The 19,379-nt window shown below is 47.6% G+C and overlaps 1 long non-coding RNA gene across 2 annotated transcripts in view; it reads right to left on the bottom strand.

The window, feature by feature from the left end:
- The window catches only part of LOC114895549, a 104,778-nt gene that overhangs the window by 11,286 nt on the left and 74,113 nt on the right, over positions 1-19,379 (bottom strand). The window contains exons 3-4 of one of the 2 annotated variants that reach the window (XR_003793582.1): positions 11,908-12,003; positions 1,096-1,163 (exon numbers count right to left, since the gene is read on the bottom strand). This is a non-coding gene — a long non-coding RNA (uncharacterized LOC114895549). Of the gene's footprint in view, positions 1-1,095; positions 1,164-11,907; positions 12,004-19,379 lie in introns of those variants that run through there. The other variant, XR_003793581.1, reaches the window with a different exon arrangement.

Genomic DNA, 19,379 nt, shown 5'->3' with positions numbered 1-19,379 from the left:
GAATGGGAGATAGATAGGAAACCAACGCTGTCTATTACAGCACTATTGATTTTTACAATATCTGATAGTTCAGAGGGTTAAAAGGAAATAGGAATTTTTGTCTTTTTCCTCCATCCCAAGGTGGCCAGAAGCAACCTTGCAATGGTGTTTTACTGAGCACCTATTAAGGGCAGGGTATCAGTGAGAGACAAAACCCAAGAACTGCCAAGCCTTGAGAACTTGGTGGCTGAGACCCAAGAAATGGGGAGGAAAGATGATGCTGATTTTTTTAAACCTGGTATTGGCGTAAAGAGGTGTCAGAATTGTTTCTAGACAGGGTGAGTCTAAGGTGGGAGCCAAGGGTAGGTATCCAATAAGCCAATCATTCACCATTCAATAAATAATTAGTAAAGACCTACTCTGTGCCAGGCAATGCTCTAGGCACTGGGATGCAGCGATGAGCAAACCTTGACCTTTTACTGGCGAGAGAGAGATAATTAACAGAACATTAATAAAATATGAGTATAGCAGACAGTGATATGTGCTATGGAGAAAAATAAAGCAGGGAAGAGGTTGGATGTATTGACTGGGGAGGAGAGGGCTGGAAGTTTCAATAGCGTGACTAAGAAAGGCCTCCCTGAAGAGGTAACATGTGGACAAAATTTGGAGATGAGGGAGCAAGCCCACAGATACTGGGGAAGGGGCTCAGTTTAAAAAATTTTAAATGTCAGATACTTGCAGAACATCTAAGAGCTTATTCCTATAATGAAGTAGAAATTATAATACATATATAAAATAGACTTGGGACTTCCCTGGTGGCGCAGTAGATAAGAATCCGCCTGCCAGTGCAGGGGACATGGGTTCAAGCCCTGGTCTGGGAAGATCTCACATGCCGCGGAGCAACTAAGCCTGTGCGCCACAACTACTGAAGCCCACACGCCTAGAGCCCGTGCCCTACAACAAGAGAAGCCACCGCGATGAGAAGCCCACACACCATGACGAAGAGTAGCCCCTGCTCACCACAACTAGAGAAAGCCCGCACACAGCAACAAAGACTCAAGGCAGCCAAAAATAAATTTAATTCATTAACTAATTAAAAAAATAAAATGGACTCACATTCAATCCAGAGTAGGAAACAGTGGATTACCCTTCTAAAACCTGGATCCAACCAGAGGAGTTGATCCCTGAAGGGCGGGAGAAAGAAAAAAAAAAAAAAAAAAACTAACAAGGATTGGAGAATTCTTGAACAAAATCTTCCCTCATTACTCCATTAAATTTGAGTTTTGAAATAAACTTCTGTAAGAGAGTGTTACTATGTTCTACAAATTTGGGGCCCTGAAATTTGGCTTCTAACACTGGGTAAAGTACACTTTCTCTACCAGCCCAGTTTTGGTGGGGGAGAGGAGGCAGTGAAGATATAAAATGAAAAATACTGGGACTTCCCTGGTGGTCCAGTGGTTAAGACTCCGCACTTCCAATGCAAGAGGCCCGGGCTCCATCCCTGGTCAGGGAACTAGATCTCACATACCGCAACTAAAAGATCCTGCATGCCCCAACAAAGATCCGCATGCTGCAACTAAGACCTGGCGCCGTCAAATAAATAAATAAATGTTAAAAAAAAAAAAAAAAAAAAAAAAGGAGTGAAAAAATTTCTGGAAAGCACTGCCACCCAAGATACTGCTTCATTAGTATCAGTCTTGTTTTACTGTTTTCAAACTTTATAGGGACTTGATCTTTGATTTCTAAAACTCAGTGCAATATTGGCATCCTAATAACGTTTATTAATCAGGGCTCAACATATCTATAGCATTTCATTTCTTAACAAAAAAGTGTAAAAGAAAATGCACACATTGAGCATGGCTGTGTCTTGGTCTACTCTGCTGCTTCTTGAAAACCACCCCCGCCCCCCATCTACCCAGGAAAGGGGAGCCCCTGCCCCCCTCACTGGTTGAGGAGTCCACAGGGATCAAAGCTATTCATTCCATGCCTTCTTCCTAGATGCCAGCACTCCCTGCCCAGATGGCCCCAAACCAACTCCAGGGCCCGTGCAGGGCCTCTTCTCTGGGCTGGTCCTCTGGAAGCCCTTGGTGGAGCTCAGGCCCCAGGCAGGCTGAGCAGCGTTGTTTGCGGGGGTGTGCATGCAGCTGGGGCTGGGCCCGGGGCCCTGGGCGTCTGTCTGCATCCGGAGAGCCTCTCTGGGTGTGCTACGGAGCAGGTGGTGCGGGCCAGGTGTGAGGAGGGAGCCCCGCCCACACCCCACGTTCCAGGGCAGAACTCCAAGAAGTCTGAGTGTTCTGAATTTGATCCTGACCTCCCAGGGCATTAGGCAGTCGTTTGTCAAGGTAGGTAGACAAACCCTATTCTATTTAACATTTTGTGGGTTTAATCATTTGTAAAGCCTTGACATGCAGAATAAGGGCCTCTACTTGTACTCTTGCCCTGGACTCTGCAAACGTTCGAGGCCCACCTGACGCTAAGAGAGGAAAGTCACTTTTGCAATACCAGTGAGTAGACACCTTAGAGAGGAGAGATAAAAAGGAGGAGGTACAAATACAGTTTGTGTAATGGAAGCGCTTCCGCAGCCCATCAGAAGCATCGGGAGGAATTTTTGCTAGGCGATACCATCAACTAGTAAATACCGTTTCTGGCACTTCCTCCACTGCAGCCTTTCTCTCCTATGTTCTCAGTGGTGTCCGATGTAAAACGGGCTGGCCTCACATCAGATTCCAAGAAGTTCAAGGAAGTACAAGCCTTCTTGACTTAAGAAAATAATCTGACAAAACGGTTCTTTAATTTATTAGAAGATATTAAAATGTTTATAAACATATTCTTTGAATGAACATTATATTTCATTGATATATAGTGTGGGTGTTTGGTTACAACAGTGAGTGAAATCTGTTCCAAAAAATCTGGAAGCTTTTTGTTTTGTACTTCCGCGAAAGAGCTTCTGGGACCGTGTTCCAGGTTCTGTGTTGACATGGGTTTAAACCGTCATCTGTAAGCTCAACTGGCTTTCAAAGCTTTACCTCCAGCCCTGGCCTCTCTCCTGAGGGGAGCTCCATGTATCCACCCGCCCAGTCAACTTCTCCATCTCCCTCCCCACACTCAACATGGAGAGGCCTGTGTTCATTTCCTGTGGCTGACATAACAAATTACCGCATACTTGGTGGCTTAAAACAGCAGAAATTTTGTCTCTCACAGCTGTGGAGGCCAGAAATCTGAAGTCAGTGTGTCAGCAAGGCCATGCTCCCTCTGAAGGCTCTAGGGGAGAATCCTTCCTCGCCTCTTCCAGCTTCTGGTAGCCCCAGGTGTTCCTTGGCTTGTGGCTACAATGAATCCAATCTGGGTATCCATCTTCACTGAGCCTTCTTCCCTCCCTTCAGTGTCTCTGCATCTCAAATCTCTTTCTTCCTTTCTCCTAGAATGCCTGCCATAGGACTTAGTGCCCACCCTAAATCCAGAATGGTCTCATCTCAAGATCCTTGACTTAATTACATCTACAAAGACCCTTCTTCCAAATAAGGTCACCTTCACAGTTCCAGGGATTAGAACTTGGACATAAAATTCGTCCAAGTGGACAAACCACTGTTCAGCTCACTACATAATCCATTGCGTTTCATCAAAACCAGTTCCTGGGACTTCCCTGGTGGTCCAGTGGTTAAGAATCTGCCTTCCAATACAGGGGACGCGGGTTCAATCCCTGGTTGGGGAACTAAGATCCCACATGTCGCGGGGCAACTACTGAGCCCACATGCTCTGGTGCCCACACGCCACAACGAGAGAGAAGCCCGCATGCCGCAAAAAAGAGCCCATGTGCAGCAGCTAAGACCTGACACAGCCAAATTAATTAATTAATTAATTTAAAAACAAAAAACCCCAGTTCCTTCTGCCATCTCTGTCTGGGGGAGGGGTGGTACCCATGTTCCCAAAGTGGACATGGGAAGTCATCCCTGACCCATTCCCTCCTTTTCCCTCCCATCCAGACAGTCACCAAGGGCTGTCAATCAACTCCTCATAGCTCTGGAATCCATCCCCTTTGGTTTCCACTGGTTTCCACTGCCACCCTTGCTGGCCTTCTCTCTGTGTTTCAAACTCCCACCTCAGGGACTTTGCTTGAACTCTTGCCTCTCTGGAAGGCTCTGTCCCTCAAGCTTCACAGACAGGTTGGCTCTTTTCATAGAGCACTGAGCTCAAGTATCATCACTTCTGAGAGGGCTTCCCCTCCTGATCTGCCTCAAATAGCCTCCCAGTGGCTCCGTCACATCTCACAGCTTTATTCTTCCCAAACTCCTTTGAACCATATTTGTAGATTTGTTCTTTTCTGTCTCCCTCACCACACACACACACACACACACACACACACACACACACACACACCTACTTGAGGCCAGAGAGCCTTGTCTATGTGTTCAGGTCTGTATCCCTAGTCTTGAGACTAGTGCCTGCCATGGAGTGTTTAATAAAAAGCTACTGAATAATAAAAAGCTACTGAATAAATGATTGATGCTTCAGTGCTTGCCTTTATCTCCTTTGTCTGTTCAAACAACCACGTGACCTTTTAACTGTCTCAGGTCAAATCTGATCACACTTCTCCTGGGCTTAAAGATCATTCACCATTTCCCACAGGATTGTTCTGGGTCCTTGGCTTGGCATTCAAGGCCCCCAGTGAGCTTGCCAGTGTACCCCAAACATTTCCTCAAACTTGCCCTCCAGTCACACTTAAGGACCGTTTCATGGCTCTGGTGCTGTGCCTTTGCACCCGATGTCCCCTCTCTGGTGTCATCCTCTTCTTTCAGCTTGGGGTCTGACTCTGATTCTTCACTCCAAGCCCAGTTCCTGTGTCACCGACTCCACAAAGGCTTTTCTGACTTTTCCCCTCTGCCATCCTGGTACCATGTTTTTACTGTTGCATTTTCATACGATTGTATCACTTGCTTTCTTTGCTGCTTCTCTGTTTGGCCTGACTTCCTGAGGATAACGGCCAGTGCTCATGTCCAGCACTAGCACTGTGACTGCTCTGGACCAGCATCCCTTTCTACTTCCTCCGACCCTGCAGCCCTCCTGCTGCCGTCTCAGCTCTGGGACCTCACGCTGCATGCTCCTGGGAGCTTCATCAGGCTGCTGTTTGCCTCTGGAATGCCTCCTGGCATTGCCCTTGGGGCACCTTGTTTTCTAGAACTGCTTGTCTGGCTTCTGACTCACCCAGATGGCCTTATTCCCCTGCATTTACGTGGGCTCAGGTTCCATGGATTCCAGGTCCTTGCCAGCTCCCCTTGACCTGCTGCCAGTGACTAGTCTTCACTTAGTTGGAGCAATAGATGCTGAACCAGGGTCACAGGGTGTCCCAAAGCCAGGAAGATGAATTTCAAAGAATGCAGAGAATGCAGCAAAGTAAGTTCCAAGAAGTGTCAATTTAGCAATCATGACTTCACTAGTGATCTCCGGAGGAAAGATACTCAGAGTCGTGATGAGAGAGGCCAGATCACAGGTGGCCAGCAGGAGACCGGGTGTGAAGACGTGGGAGCAGAGGGGTGGGTGCTCTTCAGCTGTGTGAGAGTAGAAGGAGAGAGAGGGGTGATGTCTGAATCCGTTCAGGCTGCTCTAACAAAACACCACAGACTGGGTGGCTTATAGACAACAGAAATTTATTTCTTAGCGTTCTGGAGGTTGGAAATCCGAGATCAGGGTGCCAGCATCATCTGGTTCTGATGAGAACTCTCTTCTGGGTTGTAGACTGCTGACTTCTCATTGTGTCCTTGCGTGGCAGAGAGCAGAGAGAGGGAGCAAGTGCTCCTATGACGCTTACAAGATTACTAATCCCATTCAGGAGGGCTCTACCCTCATGACCTTATCTAATGCTAATTAGCTCTCAAAGACACACCTCCTAATGCCATCACATCTGTGGACAGTGAATCTTGGGGGGACAACATTCAGTCCACAACAGATGGAATGGCTGCTTAAGGGTAGCAAGGTTGAGAGAATTTTGTGGTTGATGTTAGACTAGAGTGCCTCAAGCATCATAGCAGACTCTACTCATATCCTCAAGGATCCCCTTACCATTTCTGGCATGCCCTCTGCCAGTACCTGTGTCACTGTTAAAGGTGAGGGTTTCTCAACCGCAGCTCTATTGATATTTTGGGCCAGAAAATTCTTTGTTAGGCTTGGGGTGGAGGGCTGGAGAGCAGGGTATCTGTTCTGTGTATTGTGATGTTTGGCAGTATCCCTGGTTTCTATCCACTGAATGCTATTAGTACCTCCACAACCAGTGTGACAATCAAAATTGCCAAGTGTCCCCTGGGGGGACAATATCACCCCCAGTTGAGAACCACTGGTTTAAAGGTGTGGGAACCCACTTTGGCAAACACACGGCTGAGGGGGAGTGTCTGGGAAATAACAACCCCTCATCCTGTGTAGCCCTTGACTGATGCCTGACATACGGGGCATGAATGCCCCAGCTCCCTCTCCCCTTCGCAGGAATACTTCGGAGGCACGTGTTCTGTAATGTTTTCCAGTTTGCCCTGCGGGATTCAGCTCCAGTGCTCACTGTGGTACTTGGCTTGCCATTGCTTTTGGTGACTTTCTTTTCATGTATCACTCCTTCCCCACCCCACCCCCTTCACCTACCCAGTCCCTCCCACCTCAGGGTGATCCACACTAAGACAAGAATGACTGAAAGTGGAGAAGTGATATCAGGAAAGAGAAAGAGATGAATAAGGAGACAAACGGAGCAAGGGAATGTACTGCATCGAGAATATAAGGAAAGAATGATTCTCTGAGTTCTATGGAAAGGAAGAGAATATGTGAAGGAGAGGGAGTTTGTGTCAGGGAGGAAGCTGGATCAGGGAGTAGTTTCTGTATGGCTTCAAATTCTCCAGTAAAACAAAAGATCAGGTCAGCCGCTAATGGTGAGGAAAAGGAGTGTAGCACTTTCCACTCTGTTTCAAAAAAAGTTACTGTTCTTGGGACTTCCCTGGTGGCACAGTGGATAAGAATCCGCCGGCCAATGCAGGGGACACGGATTCAGTCCCTGGTCCAGGAAGATCCCACATGCCGCGGAGCAACTAAGCCCATGTGCCACAACTACTGAGCCCGCATGCCACAACTACTGAAGCCTGCACACCTAGAGCCCATGCTCCCCAATAAGAGAAGCCACTGCAAGGAGAAGCCCATGCACCACAATGAAGAGTAGCCCCCGCTCGCCACAACTAGAGAAAGCCCACGCAGCAATGAAGACCCAATGCAGCCAAAAATAAGTAAAATTAAATCTTTAAAAAAAAAAAAAAGGAAGAAGAAGAAAATGTTACTGTTCTTCACAATGTAATAGGGCATGGTTAACTAAAAGGTTCCAAGTTCAAGTACTCTGGGGAAATCTGCATACTATTTGGTGCTTCATAATATTTATCAGTGATTAAAAGTTCTGATAAACTGTTTTCTTAAATTGATTAATTAATTAATTTATTTGACTGCATCGGGTCTTAGTTGCAGCATGCAGGATCTTTCATTGTGGCGTGCGGGCTCTCCACTGAGGCACGCAGGCTCTCTAGTTGTGGCACCCAGGCTCTCTAGTTGTGGCACGCGGGCTTAGCTGCCCCATGGTGTGTGGCATCTTAGTTCCCCAATCAGGGATCAAACCCACGTCTCCTGCATTGGAAGGCAGATTCTTAATCATTGGGCCACCAGGGCAGTCCCCTGATAAACTGTTCAACATGAGACCAGTTTAACACTTTTTGGAAATTTCAGCTTTACTGAGGTTACAATAGACATATAAAATTGTAAGATGTTTGAAGTGTACATCGTGGTGATTTGATATAACTTTTTGTTCAACCTAGCATTTCCCAAATTTATGGGGGAACACTTCCCTTCCTTAACTTCTTCCAAAACAAAACACAGAAAACCCCATTCATATCTCAAAGAACACATGTAATCTCTGGGACACATTCTGGGAACCACTGTGTGAGGGCCCCAAGAGGAGGCTATTTGTGAGCCAGCCTAAAGGGGGTGGGGGTCAGCTAAGGACAGATGAGTTTGTTTGTGTGCAGAATTAACACAATTTCCTGTTTTTGTTTTGTTTTATCTATCGATATTAACTGACCTAGAGCAAAGAGCCCCTAGAAATGCAGCCAGCTTCCAAGAGGGTGGAAGGTGACAGGGACAAGGGAGTTGGGTGTTAGTGACAGTGTTGAAATTGCTGGCCTGGGGAGCTGAGACCTGACCCGGGTTCTCTTTTCACTCACCATCTTCTCCAGAGGACGGTGCCAAGGCCTCTGGGGACAGGGGGAAGGGGTAGACGATTCTGTGTGAGGCGTCACAAAGGAAGGGACCACAAAGCTGAGTCTTAATGAGTAAACAGGTAGGTAGTTTGCTAGGTAGGTAAGAAGGGAAAGGACATTCCAGGCAAATGGCATAAAGGTGCAAAGGTGTGGAGGGTTAAAAGAAGGTGGCAGCTTCTAGAACTGTTGAGAAATTCAGTGGCAAGAGCCACGGAAATATGGGGAGAACAGAGAAAGGTGGGTAGGGTGTCACGGGGTACAAACTATAGAGGGGGTTTTCAAATGTGGTAGGGAAAAAAGAGCATGGATAAAAGTTTTGTGCATTCATCATTTTTAATGTTTCCAAAGAGTTTATCATTACCTTCTAGATAATCTTCCTTTCTTGATTTGTATTTCCTCTTTAACTCAAGTTGTTTAGGATAAATTTTAAAAACATATTTCCAGGTGGTAGTGACTTTTTATCTTCTGTTGGTTACTAAATTCTAGTCTTACTGTATTACAATCAGAAGATTGTACTCTGCTTTTTGAAATCTATTAAGGTTTTCTTTATTTCCTAAAATATGGTCAATTTTGGTGAATTTTCCTCAGGCTCTTCTATTATCTATCTTTAGAGGAAAAAACCCCATATAAATTAGTTCTACCTTATTATTTATGTTATTTCGTTCTTTTACATGCTGTGTGTGTGTGTGTGTGTGTGTGTGTGTGTGTGTGTATCCACATCTACTTATTCTCTTATGGACCAAGAGTCTTGAATTAAATTCTATCTCCAATGACTTTCTATTTCTCTTTGAAGTTCCTGTAAAGAAGTTCTTAATCTTGGGAATACTGTGATCACATTAGTAATTTAGAAAAGGAAACTTGGGGGCTTCCCTGGCGGTGCAGTGGTTGAGAGTCCGCCTGCCGATGCAGGGGACATGGGTTCGTGCCCCGGTACGGGAAGACCTCACATGCCGCGGAGCGGCTGGGCCCGTGAGCCATAGCCGCTGGGCCTGCGCGTCCGGAGCCTGTGCTCTGCAACGGGAGAGGCCACAACAGTGAGAGGCCCGCGTACCGCAAAAAAAAAGAAAAGGAAACTTGGGCAGCAATGCGGAGGAGGGTTTTGGGTGGAGATTGGAGGTGGCAGACTAGGAGTCCAGGCAGGGGTCATGGAGAAAGAAAAGGAGGTGACATACTGGCACAGAGAATCACCTGGACATGCGGGCATGCAGGAGGTGGAAAAGCCTGGAGGACCCAGGATTCTGGGAGGCTCCAACAGCTGCTTGATGATGATGCTAATATCCAGGCTTGAAGGTGGGATAGGGTGAGTAGGGTGTCCTCACAAAGTATTGTAACAAGCTGTTGCTCATTTGACTTATCTCTATCTTCCCAGTAAGGGCAGGCCCATGTCTGCTTGCTGTCTATTGTCTCCTCTGAGCCTGGCACAAGTGGCTCCTGGCACACAATGCAGGTTGCAAGATGGAATTTAATAAATGAATGAAACATTGTCACTGAGGTGGGTGTGAGGCCACCAGGGGAGGTGTCCAGCGGGTGGCGGGGCATGCAGGTCGGAGAGGGGTCATGGCAGCAAGTCCTGGGTGAGAGAGCATGCTCGCTGAAACAGGGGCTGGTGCAGGGTGGTGACAAAAGAAAGGGGTCAGGGTGGAATTGTGGTGGGGTCAGGGGGCTGCCCTTTCTGCAAGGGACTCAAGTCTGCCTGAGGCCATGGCGCCCATGCACCGGGAATTAAGAGATCTGGGAATCTCTCCTTCTGTCAGAGGATTTTAGTTGTCTGTCCTTTCAAAGATTCGACCCACCTCTGTTTGTTGTCTATTCTATCCACGTCACTTCATTGACTATTTCCCCACTTCTTCATCAACTCTTCTCCAGGTTATTTTTTTCTCTCCCTGTATTCTCCTGTCTCCTCTTGGATTCTTCATCCTCCAGTTCAGAAGACAGAGGGCCTGGGCTGTCCACTGGCGCCTCACTGATCACCTGGAGGGTTTCAAGGCAATGCTCGCCTCTCTGTGTCTCCAGTCCACCATCTGCAGTGTATAGTAAGACCTGCCTTCCCCTGTCATACCGCCTTTACACAGGCCTCTCTTTCTATAGGATAAACTACTGCTCAATAGCAGTAAAGACTTTCGCCATCTTAAGCCAAAATTCTGTGGCGATTCATATGACACTGCTCCTAAACGCTGTCAACTCTTCAGAATTCTTTGGGTGGCTGGGTGGGCTCTTATAGGACAAAGCAGGCGTGGCCTCAGAAGGACGCCTCTAGCGCTGGGAGCACGCACTAACCCCCTCTGCCTCCCCAGCACTCCACCTGGAATGCCATGGAGCTTGACAAACATTTGCTGAATAAATGAAAGGTGCTGTTCTCTATCGCATTAATATTCATTAAATGATAAAGTGTAAGAGATGAAGAGAATTCTTACAGACATAGTCTTTCCATGGGTTGGGAGGGAAGGGAGCATCCTCAATCAGAGGCTCAGCACCCAGAAGGCTACGCGGCCTGGGGTCTGGAGGCGGCAGCTGGAAAGGGCGTTCCTCTCTGGTCAAGGAGGGGAGCCCAGACTCCAGGAATGGGCCTATGGGTTTCCAGGAAGGACCCTCAGGAGAACCCTCCCTAGGAAGAGACTTCCAGTAACCACACCGATGGGATTAAGGAACCTCTCCCCTTGAGGTACCTGGACACAGCTGGGCTTGACTGTAACTGGCGAAAAGTAACCTACAAACTTGGGAGTTGTAGCATGTTATGAAAATCTTTTAAAATGAAGAAGGAGCTGCCTTCATGGCTGTTGAGAGCATTTATGGATCAGCTGGGGGAGATGGAAAGAACATATTTTTGGGGTGAGGACACCCAAGCCCCGGGAAAATGCTTTAGGGAGCAGAGCTTCCTCACTGTGGTCTGGACTCCTCTTTGGGCATCAGTTTGCTGTGAGCCTCCTGACTCATGTGTAGAAATCATGCATGTGTAGCTATGTGCATTTGGGGTGGGGGGCTGAAGAGTCTATGGCGAAGGAAAGACCCAGGCATCACTGACCATGCTCTGCCACAGCTGAACGAGTCTGCAAGATGATGCTGTCCCCTTCATCAGTTCCGTGCCCAGAAACCCACCTTCTTGGGACAATTTTCCCCACCATTTCTTAAATCTCTCACTTTATCTCTTCAAGCCTCTTTCCTGGGAATTTCCTGGCGGTCCAGTAGTTAGGACTCTGCACTTCCACTGCAGAGGAGGCTCGGGTTTGATCCCTGGTCGGAGAACTAAGATCCCAAATGTCATGCGGTGCAGCCTGAGAAAAAGGCTCTTTCTCATTTTTCTGGATTCTAGTACTTTCTGGCTCCCCAGGGACCTCGATCCATCAGCAATCTTCTTGATTGCCTGTCAGTTTCTCTATCCATTGGCTTCCTCCCTGTTGGGCCTGACATGCTCAAATCCCTTCCCCATGGAATGTGGCTGGGAGGGGGAGTCCTTCTCTTCCGTTCCCTATAGCTGTCTCTTTCTTCCCTTCCCAGACAAGCTTCTGGAAAGACTTGTGAACATTTGTTATCTCTACTTGTCTCTTATTCAGATTTCAGCCTGATCCAATCTGTTTTCCATCTTTTTCCTCAGAAACCTCTCTCCAAGGTCATCAGTTTGCCAAATCCAATTCCAACGGAACCCACTTTCCAAACTTACCTTACTTGTCCTCTTTGCAGTATTTCACATCTACATTTTCTCCTCCTTGACGTTCTAAGGAGGGTGAATATATAATTCATCTTCCAAACTGGGCCACTGTTGAAAGTGAAAAAGGGCACTCATTAATTATTATGCCAGGCTGTCCTAAACCAAGACTCCCCCAGGCAAACTCAGACTTATGGTCTCCCTTCCTCCAAAACCTCCCTCTCCCTTCTCTGGATGCTCATCCTCAAGCTCCTTTAGGGGATCCTTTTCCTCCATCCTCTCCTTAAATGTGCCCCGGACACTCCTCCGTTCTCATGCTACCATCTCCCTGTATGATGTTATCCGCCCGTGGCTCAATCCCTATCTGTCTACAATATCTTGATTTCTATACTCCACATACAAACCCAACTGCTGAATAGAAGTCTCTACCTGGTTGTCCTAGAGGCAACTCCACATCTATATCTAAAACCATACTCATTATCTTTAAGCCCAAACATGCTCCCTTCCTGTGGATGAATGGTAGAGGGAGGAATATGAAGGAAGCGGTGATTAATAACATAGCTTCTGCAACCCAAGTGTCCATTGACAGATGAATGGATAGAGAAGATGGAGTATATATACACAGTGGAATATTACTCAACCATAAAGAAGAATGAAATAATGCCATTTGCAGTAACATGGATGGAACCAGAGATTATCATACTAAGTGAAGTAAGTCAGAGACAGACAAATATCATATGATATCACTTATTTGTGGAATCTAAAAAAGGATACAAATGAACTTATTTATAAAACAGAAACAGACTCACAGACATAGAAAACAATCCTATGGTTACCAAAGGGGAAGGGGAGGGAGGGATAAATTAGTTTGGGATTAGCAGATACATACTACTATATATAAAACAGATAAACAACAAGAACCTACTATATAGCACAAGGAACTGTATTCAATAACTTATAATAACTATAAAGGAAAAGAATCTGAAAAAGTATATATATATTTATGTATATGTATAAATGAATCACTTTGCTGTACACCTGAAACTAACACAACATTGTAAATCAACTATACTTCAATAAAAAAAAAGAACATAGCTTCTGGAGTTATGACCACCTGGGTCCAAAGCCACATCCTAACCTTGCATATTACGGTATTTATTTAACCTCTCCAAGTCTCAGTTTCTTCACCTGTAAAATAGAGACAAAATCGCCGACATCATGGGTTGAGACAAATAATGACAATGAGACAATAATGACAATGACAGATATTTAGAGGGCACCATGTGAGCCAGGCACTTCTATGTGGCTCACATGTATCACTTCATTTCATCCTCATGACAGCTCAGTGAGGCAAGTGCCGTTATTATGCCTATTTTACGGATGAGGAACCAGAGGCCCAGAAAGTTTAAGTGACTTTCTCTGTGTCAGTGGCTGAATTGGAGTTCAAATTCAGGCAAGTCTGGTTCTAGAGACATTTTCTCAATCACCTCAGTGTTCTGTGTGTACCAAGTGCTTGGAACAGTATCCAACAAGTAATAAGTGTTTGGAAAATTATTTCCACCCTCCATCCAGTCCAGCAAGCTGTCTACTCAGGAGGAGGCCTGTTTTCCTCATCCATCCTCACTCTACATCTGTCAAGTCCGGTCAACTATACCTTAAAATGCTATGTGTTTTCCCAGAGTTTACTCATTTATAATTCTTTTTTTAAATTTATTTTATTGAAGTATAGTTGGTTTACAATGTTTTGTTAGTTTCTGCTGTATAGCAAAGTGATTCAGATATATATATATATATTCTTTTTCTTATTTAATTATTATTCTATATTCTTAGTTCATTGTTCAAGACGTCTTGATATTTGAGAAGTCAACTACCAGAGTACCAGGTATGAATGGAAAGGCCCAGATGTCTGCATACTTTGAGGTTTTCCTTCCAAACCTCCATTCTGTTTGCTTTCTTAGAACCTTGCTGCATTGCTACGAAAACAAGCCTGGGCCTGCCCGCTGGAGGATGAGAGATGCTATGGAGCAGAGATGAGCCATCCCAGCTGAGGCCACCCTGACCAACCAGTGCCCAGCCAAACCAGAAGCTGACCACAGACCCAAGACCAGAGGAGCTGCCTAGCTGAGCCCAGACCAAACTGCTGACCTGAAGAAAGGTAAGCTAAATAAATGGTTTTTGTTTTGGACCACTAAATTTTGGAATAGTCTGTTATGCAGGAAAAGCTAACTGGTATACTTAGATACTGTATTAGTTGGCACAGGCTGCCATAACAAGATGCTGCAGGGGCTTCCCTGGTGGCGCAGTGGTTGAGAGTCCTCCTGCCGATGCAGGGGACGCGGGTTCGTGACCCGGTCTGGGAGGATCCCACATGCCGCGGAGCAGCTGGGCCTGTGGAGCCATGGCCACTGAGCCCACGCATCCAGAGCCTGTGCTCCGCAACGGGAGAGGCCACAACAGTGAGAGGCCCGCGTACCACAAAAAAAAAAAAAAAAAAAAAAAAAAGATGCTGCAGACCAGGTGACTTGAATAACAGAAATTTATTTTCTCATAGTTCTAGAGGCTAGAGGTCCAACATCAAGGTGCCAGCAGAGTTAGTTTCTGGTGTAGACCTCTCTTTCTGGCTTACAGATGGCACTTTCTCGCTGTGTCCTCATGTGACCTTTTCTCTGTGTGAGCCTAGAAAGAGAGATCTCTAGTGTCTCTTCCTCTTTGTATAAGGATATCAGTCCTATCAGATTAGGGCCCCGAACTTATAACCTCATTTGATCTTAATTACCTCCGTAGAGTCCCTGTCTCCATATACGATAGCATTGGGGGTTAGGGCTTCAACATATGAATTTGGGGGCACACAATTCAGCTCATAGCAGGTATCAACCATCAAGTGGAAGTAGAAGCCATGAGAGCTGCTAAGATCACCTGACAGGAATGCAAGGGCAGAGGAGATCCATGAACCAAGGACAGACTCAGGGTCGCCACAGCCTTCCTGGGGCCAGTGGCGGATGAGAAGCCCGGAGACAGAGAGGGGAAGGCAGAGGAAGTACAAGGAGAACCAAGGGACTGATAAGGAAGCACAGAAGCCAAGCCATCCACAGTTTCACAAAGCAGGACATGATTAACAAAGTCAAGGGCAGGAGGCAGAGGTCAGGGACTGAGACGTGCCCACTGGTCTTAGCCAGGTCCTTGGTGACCCCGACAAATGTCAGAACTATGGTAGAGCCAGAAGCCACGTCCCTGAGGAACAGAAGGGAGATAAGGAAAGGAACAAGCTGATAAAGGATGCTTCTGAGAAGTTTGGATGAGAAGGGACAAGAGAAATCAAGAACATAGAATCAAGAAGAGATTTTTTTAGGACAGGAGAGACAGGAGTGTCTTTATAGGCTGAGAGGAATGAGCTAGAAACAGGGAGAGGTTCATAATGATGGAACAAAGTTTGGAGGAGGCAGAGAGGGCGATGACAATAACTAGCCTTTGTTAGCATTTGCCTGTGCCAAGCTCTCTGTGTGGCCTATCTCGTTTAATCCTTCATTAACTCTGTGAGGTAAAGGCGAGCGTCATCCCATTTCACTGATGAGGAAATGAAGCACTGAGGAGATTAAGAAATCTGCTCAAGATCACATACCCAGTAAGGGATGTATATGGGATTGGAACCCTGGCAGCCTGACTCCATAGGCTGGGGGATTTGACCTGGATTTTGGCCTGCGTCTAAAATTAACAGGAAAGCAGTGGGGTGGCAGTAGCAGAATTGGTAGGGAGCGAGAATTTGATGGAAATCATGTGATCCCAGTGGCTTCAATTTTTTTTCCAGTAGTAGGAGACAAGAGGCTAAGCATTAGACTTGGGGTCGGAAGGGAGCACGGGGAGAGTGACGAAGACCCAGAATAGTAAGTGGTTTAGACCCAGGACTGCTACATGTGCTGGCAGGTGGCACCGAGATGGGAGTCTGAGTCCATAGCAGTGCCAGTGCTGTGGTGGGGGCCTTTTCCCAGCAGTGCTCAGGAGCCAGGAGCAGGCAGCTGGGGCACCCTGGCACCTGCTCCGGGCTGGGAGGCTTGCCAAAGGACGGGAAAAAGGGCAATGGGTACTGGCGAGCATCCGTCCTTCCTGACCTCGCTGTATTTGAAGGTACAGATGGTCTGAGCCCCATCCCACAGCAGTTACACCTGAATCTCTGAGCAGGGGTCCAGCCTGCTGTGTGTTCATGGTCCCCAGTGAGGATCTGATTCCAGTCTAGCCTGGAGTTCAAGCGAGTCCAAGAAGTAGGAAGCAAGAGGGGCTGATAGGGTATAAAAAGTAGAGGGAGGGAGCGAGGGGTTTCGGGGCAGGGTGCCAAGGAAGGTGAAAACGGAGGTGTGAGTGCTGGCAGGGGTGGAAGGATGCCTCAGGGTCTGCACTGTACTGCTGGGAGGGCTTGAGGGGCTGGGGGAGGATGAATGGTGGGAGGTTTTCACACCCTCATCCACACCCATATTCCTGCTGGCCAAAACTGAACGGAAGTGTCTCAGAACTTTCCCTTTGTCCTTAGAATAGAGACCTCTGAGGGGCTAAAATAGGGGAGGCCTCTATGGAGCTGCCTAAATGGAATTTTCTCTCCATGTGACCCCAGCACAGCCAAGAAGACCCACACAGGGGTGCCATCAGGAGTGGGTCATCTGTAGGATGTGAAGTATCTTCCACGGCTGAGGGACTCTTCAGGGAAAGGGCTAGGATGACCAGAAATGGGGGAAATGTGTGTTAATTTTATCCAGCCCGTGTTTATTGAGCTCCTAATATGTGCCAGGCGCTATCTGAACAAGACAGGTAATGTGATCTTGTGTGGCATCTCCCACAGCACATTCTCCAGGATGGTAACAGTGTCCCGTTTGTAAAAAGCGGTGGGGTTCCCAGATGCAAATAAGTTTGGGAAACACTGGGTTAGAGAGAGTTAAACAGATTTAACTCACTGCAGGACTTCTCAGAGCCTTTAATCTGTCAATATGCTCTGAGACATTCCACAAAGTGGAGCTGAATCTAGAGTACTTCCCTGGCATGCTTAACCACAGGTTTCTCTCATTCCTGGCAGACCTACGGGAACAAATGATCCACGGAATATGCTTTGAGAAGTGTAACGTGGTAGCAAAGTTCAGCTTTGAAGTCACAAGACCTGGCTTGCTCCGCCATGTGGCCTTAGGCAAGTTGCTTAAGTCCATTTTCGTTGCGTCCATTTTCCCATCTGCAAACAGAGCTCAATCATAACGTCTCCCTTGTGCAGTTGTTGTCAGGGTTAACTAATGCCTGTGAAGCCTTGAGTGCTGTGCCTGGCACCCAGAAGCCACTCACTGAAGGACACCAGCCTGGTTTTGAGAGATCCTTATGTCTGCTCTAAAATTCTATAACTCGTTGGCCTAAAATTCCCTAACGGGGGACCAGGGGTCAGAGCTTCTGTGGACACAAGATTCAAATGCCTGTCGAAGCCTGTGACTGGACCAGGAAAAGAGCAGTCGTGGGGGATGGGGGGAGGGGGGAGGGAAGGAGTGGAGGACAGGGGAGGGGAGGTACTTCTGCTTCCATCCCCACCAGCAAGAGGAGGCACTAGGAATCTGCGGTTGGCTTCTTGGAGAGGGTGGCAACAGGGAGGGGAACGGCCCACCAGCCACCCCTGCCCCTCAAGGCCCCAGGATTGTGAGATGGTCCGAGTAGGCCGGGCAGGTGTGGAGCAGCTGCAGGATTTGGCCCGGGGCCCAAACTTGTCCTTCCCGGAGGTGGCCGCTGGCAGGAAGAGGTTACCAGAAAAGCACAGCAGCCGCCGTCTCAGGCTGACGTCAGCGCCTTGGGAGGACTTTGGGTTTGGGGGATTTCTAGCCCCAAGAGTGTCTGGGAAAAGGATGCTTCCTCTCCCAAGGGCTCTGTACCATTTCTTTAGGGCCTGAGAGAAGTGGGAAAAGGTGGTGGTGCCTAGGAGGAAGGGAGTTTGAACTGGGAGACAGTGACTAAGGACCAGGTCCCCACCCTGGGACCAGGGGCACCGCTCTGGCACTGCACTCTCCCATCTGGTCCCTAGAAACCAGCCCCCGTGGCTTTCCCCACATAGGAAATATCCTTCTGTACGCTTGACTGTCTACCTTCACAGTTAGTATGTTTCCTTTCATTCTCCGAACCCAGGGCTTGGGGGAGGGGAGAAGATGGCTGCCCACAGACACCTGCGAGATACTGTGATCCCCATTTTACAAGACTCAGAGGTCAAGCATCCTGCCCAAGGTCAACCGCTGCCCTGGAACTTGAACCCACATTCATTCACTGCCAAGGCTCTCTCTAATTAGGAGGGAAGTGCAGGATCCCTAGTTTAAACTTCTGGTTTATTGGGGGAAAAACCGCCATACGTATAAATCAGTAGAACATCTCTGATGGAAGGAATGCTAATCCTGCTTTTTGTCTTCCTTAAGGGAAAAGAATCGCAGAGCCCCAGTGTGCGAAGCTTTGTTGGCTGCCTCTGATGAGGACCTAACTGTTTTTCCAGAAGGGCATCCCACCACCACCATACAACTCAGACAGCTCCGCCCTCCCCCAGCTTCTGGGCTGCCCCCCAGCTCTCCCCTAGTCTCCTTTTCTAGCCAGGGTGGGACCTCCAGGGCTCATGGCCTCAGGCCCAAGGCTCGCCTTGCCTCGCCTCCTTTCCTGGCAGCTGCTAGAGATCGCTGCAGTTTTGGCCTAGTAAAACCTTTTTTTGCCTCCCCAAGGGAGAGTTTTGATTGGCTTCAGCTGGGATGGCCTAATCCTCTCTAGAATTGGGGGATGTTCCCATTTTCCATGGCTCCACCTTCATCCAAGGAGTTCCCTTCTGGCCATCTTTTCTCTGAAGGCCACCCCACCCCAACCTGTCTGAGCTTTGGAATCCCCCAGACTCCCTTGGGAAGGCCAGTGTGTGCCCAAGAGTCTTGTTCTCTTTCCACAGCAGTGTTCCTGGGCAATCGTGGCTGCCCCCCAGCTTTGGCCAACCCCTCCTGCATGTTCCCTCCACCCTCAGATTCTGCCCCTCCCCTCCACGGGCCTCTGCACCAAGATTCACAGGACACTGCATTATTTACAATAATCACATCACTCTTTATCAGCTCTTCTTTTACCTTATCTCACTTAATCTTCATAATAATCCCATGATATAAAGATTGTTATCCCCAGTTGACAGATGAAGAAACAAGAGTCTTAGAGAGTTGATGTAACCTGCTCACGATGAGCAGCTCCTATGGATGGAGTCTGGATCCAGACCCAGGTGTGTCTGGCTCCAAAGCCACCACATGGTATTTGCTGCATTGAGAAATGCTGCTGGCTGCACCCACGTGTGTGATCCTGCCAGCCACAGTGCTGGCTCTCCCGGAAGGATCAACAACAAATCCCATTAGCTCTACCTTCCAAATATCTCCGGAATCTGACCACTTCTACTGCAGCCCCTTGACTGAGCCAGCACTGTCTTCCAACTGGATTTACTGAAAGAGTCTAGGAGGTCTCCTGCTTCT

Source organism: Monodon monoceros, unplaced genomic scaffold (genome assembly GCF_005190385.1).
Source record: "Monodon monoceros isolate NGI ecotype Baffin Bay Population unplaced genomic scaffold, NGI_Narwhal_1 Super_Scaffold_14, whole genome shotgun sequence".
Lineage (NCBI taxonomy): Eukaryota > Metazoa > Chordata > Mammalia > Artiodactyla > Monodontidae > Monodon > Monodon monoceros.
The sequence above is the reverse complement of the archived record's forward strand: the minus strand, read 5'-3'. Positions and strand labels throughout refer to the sequence as shown.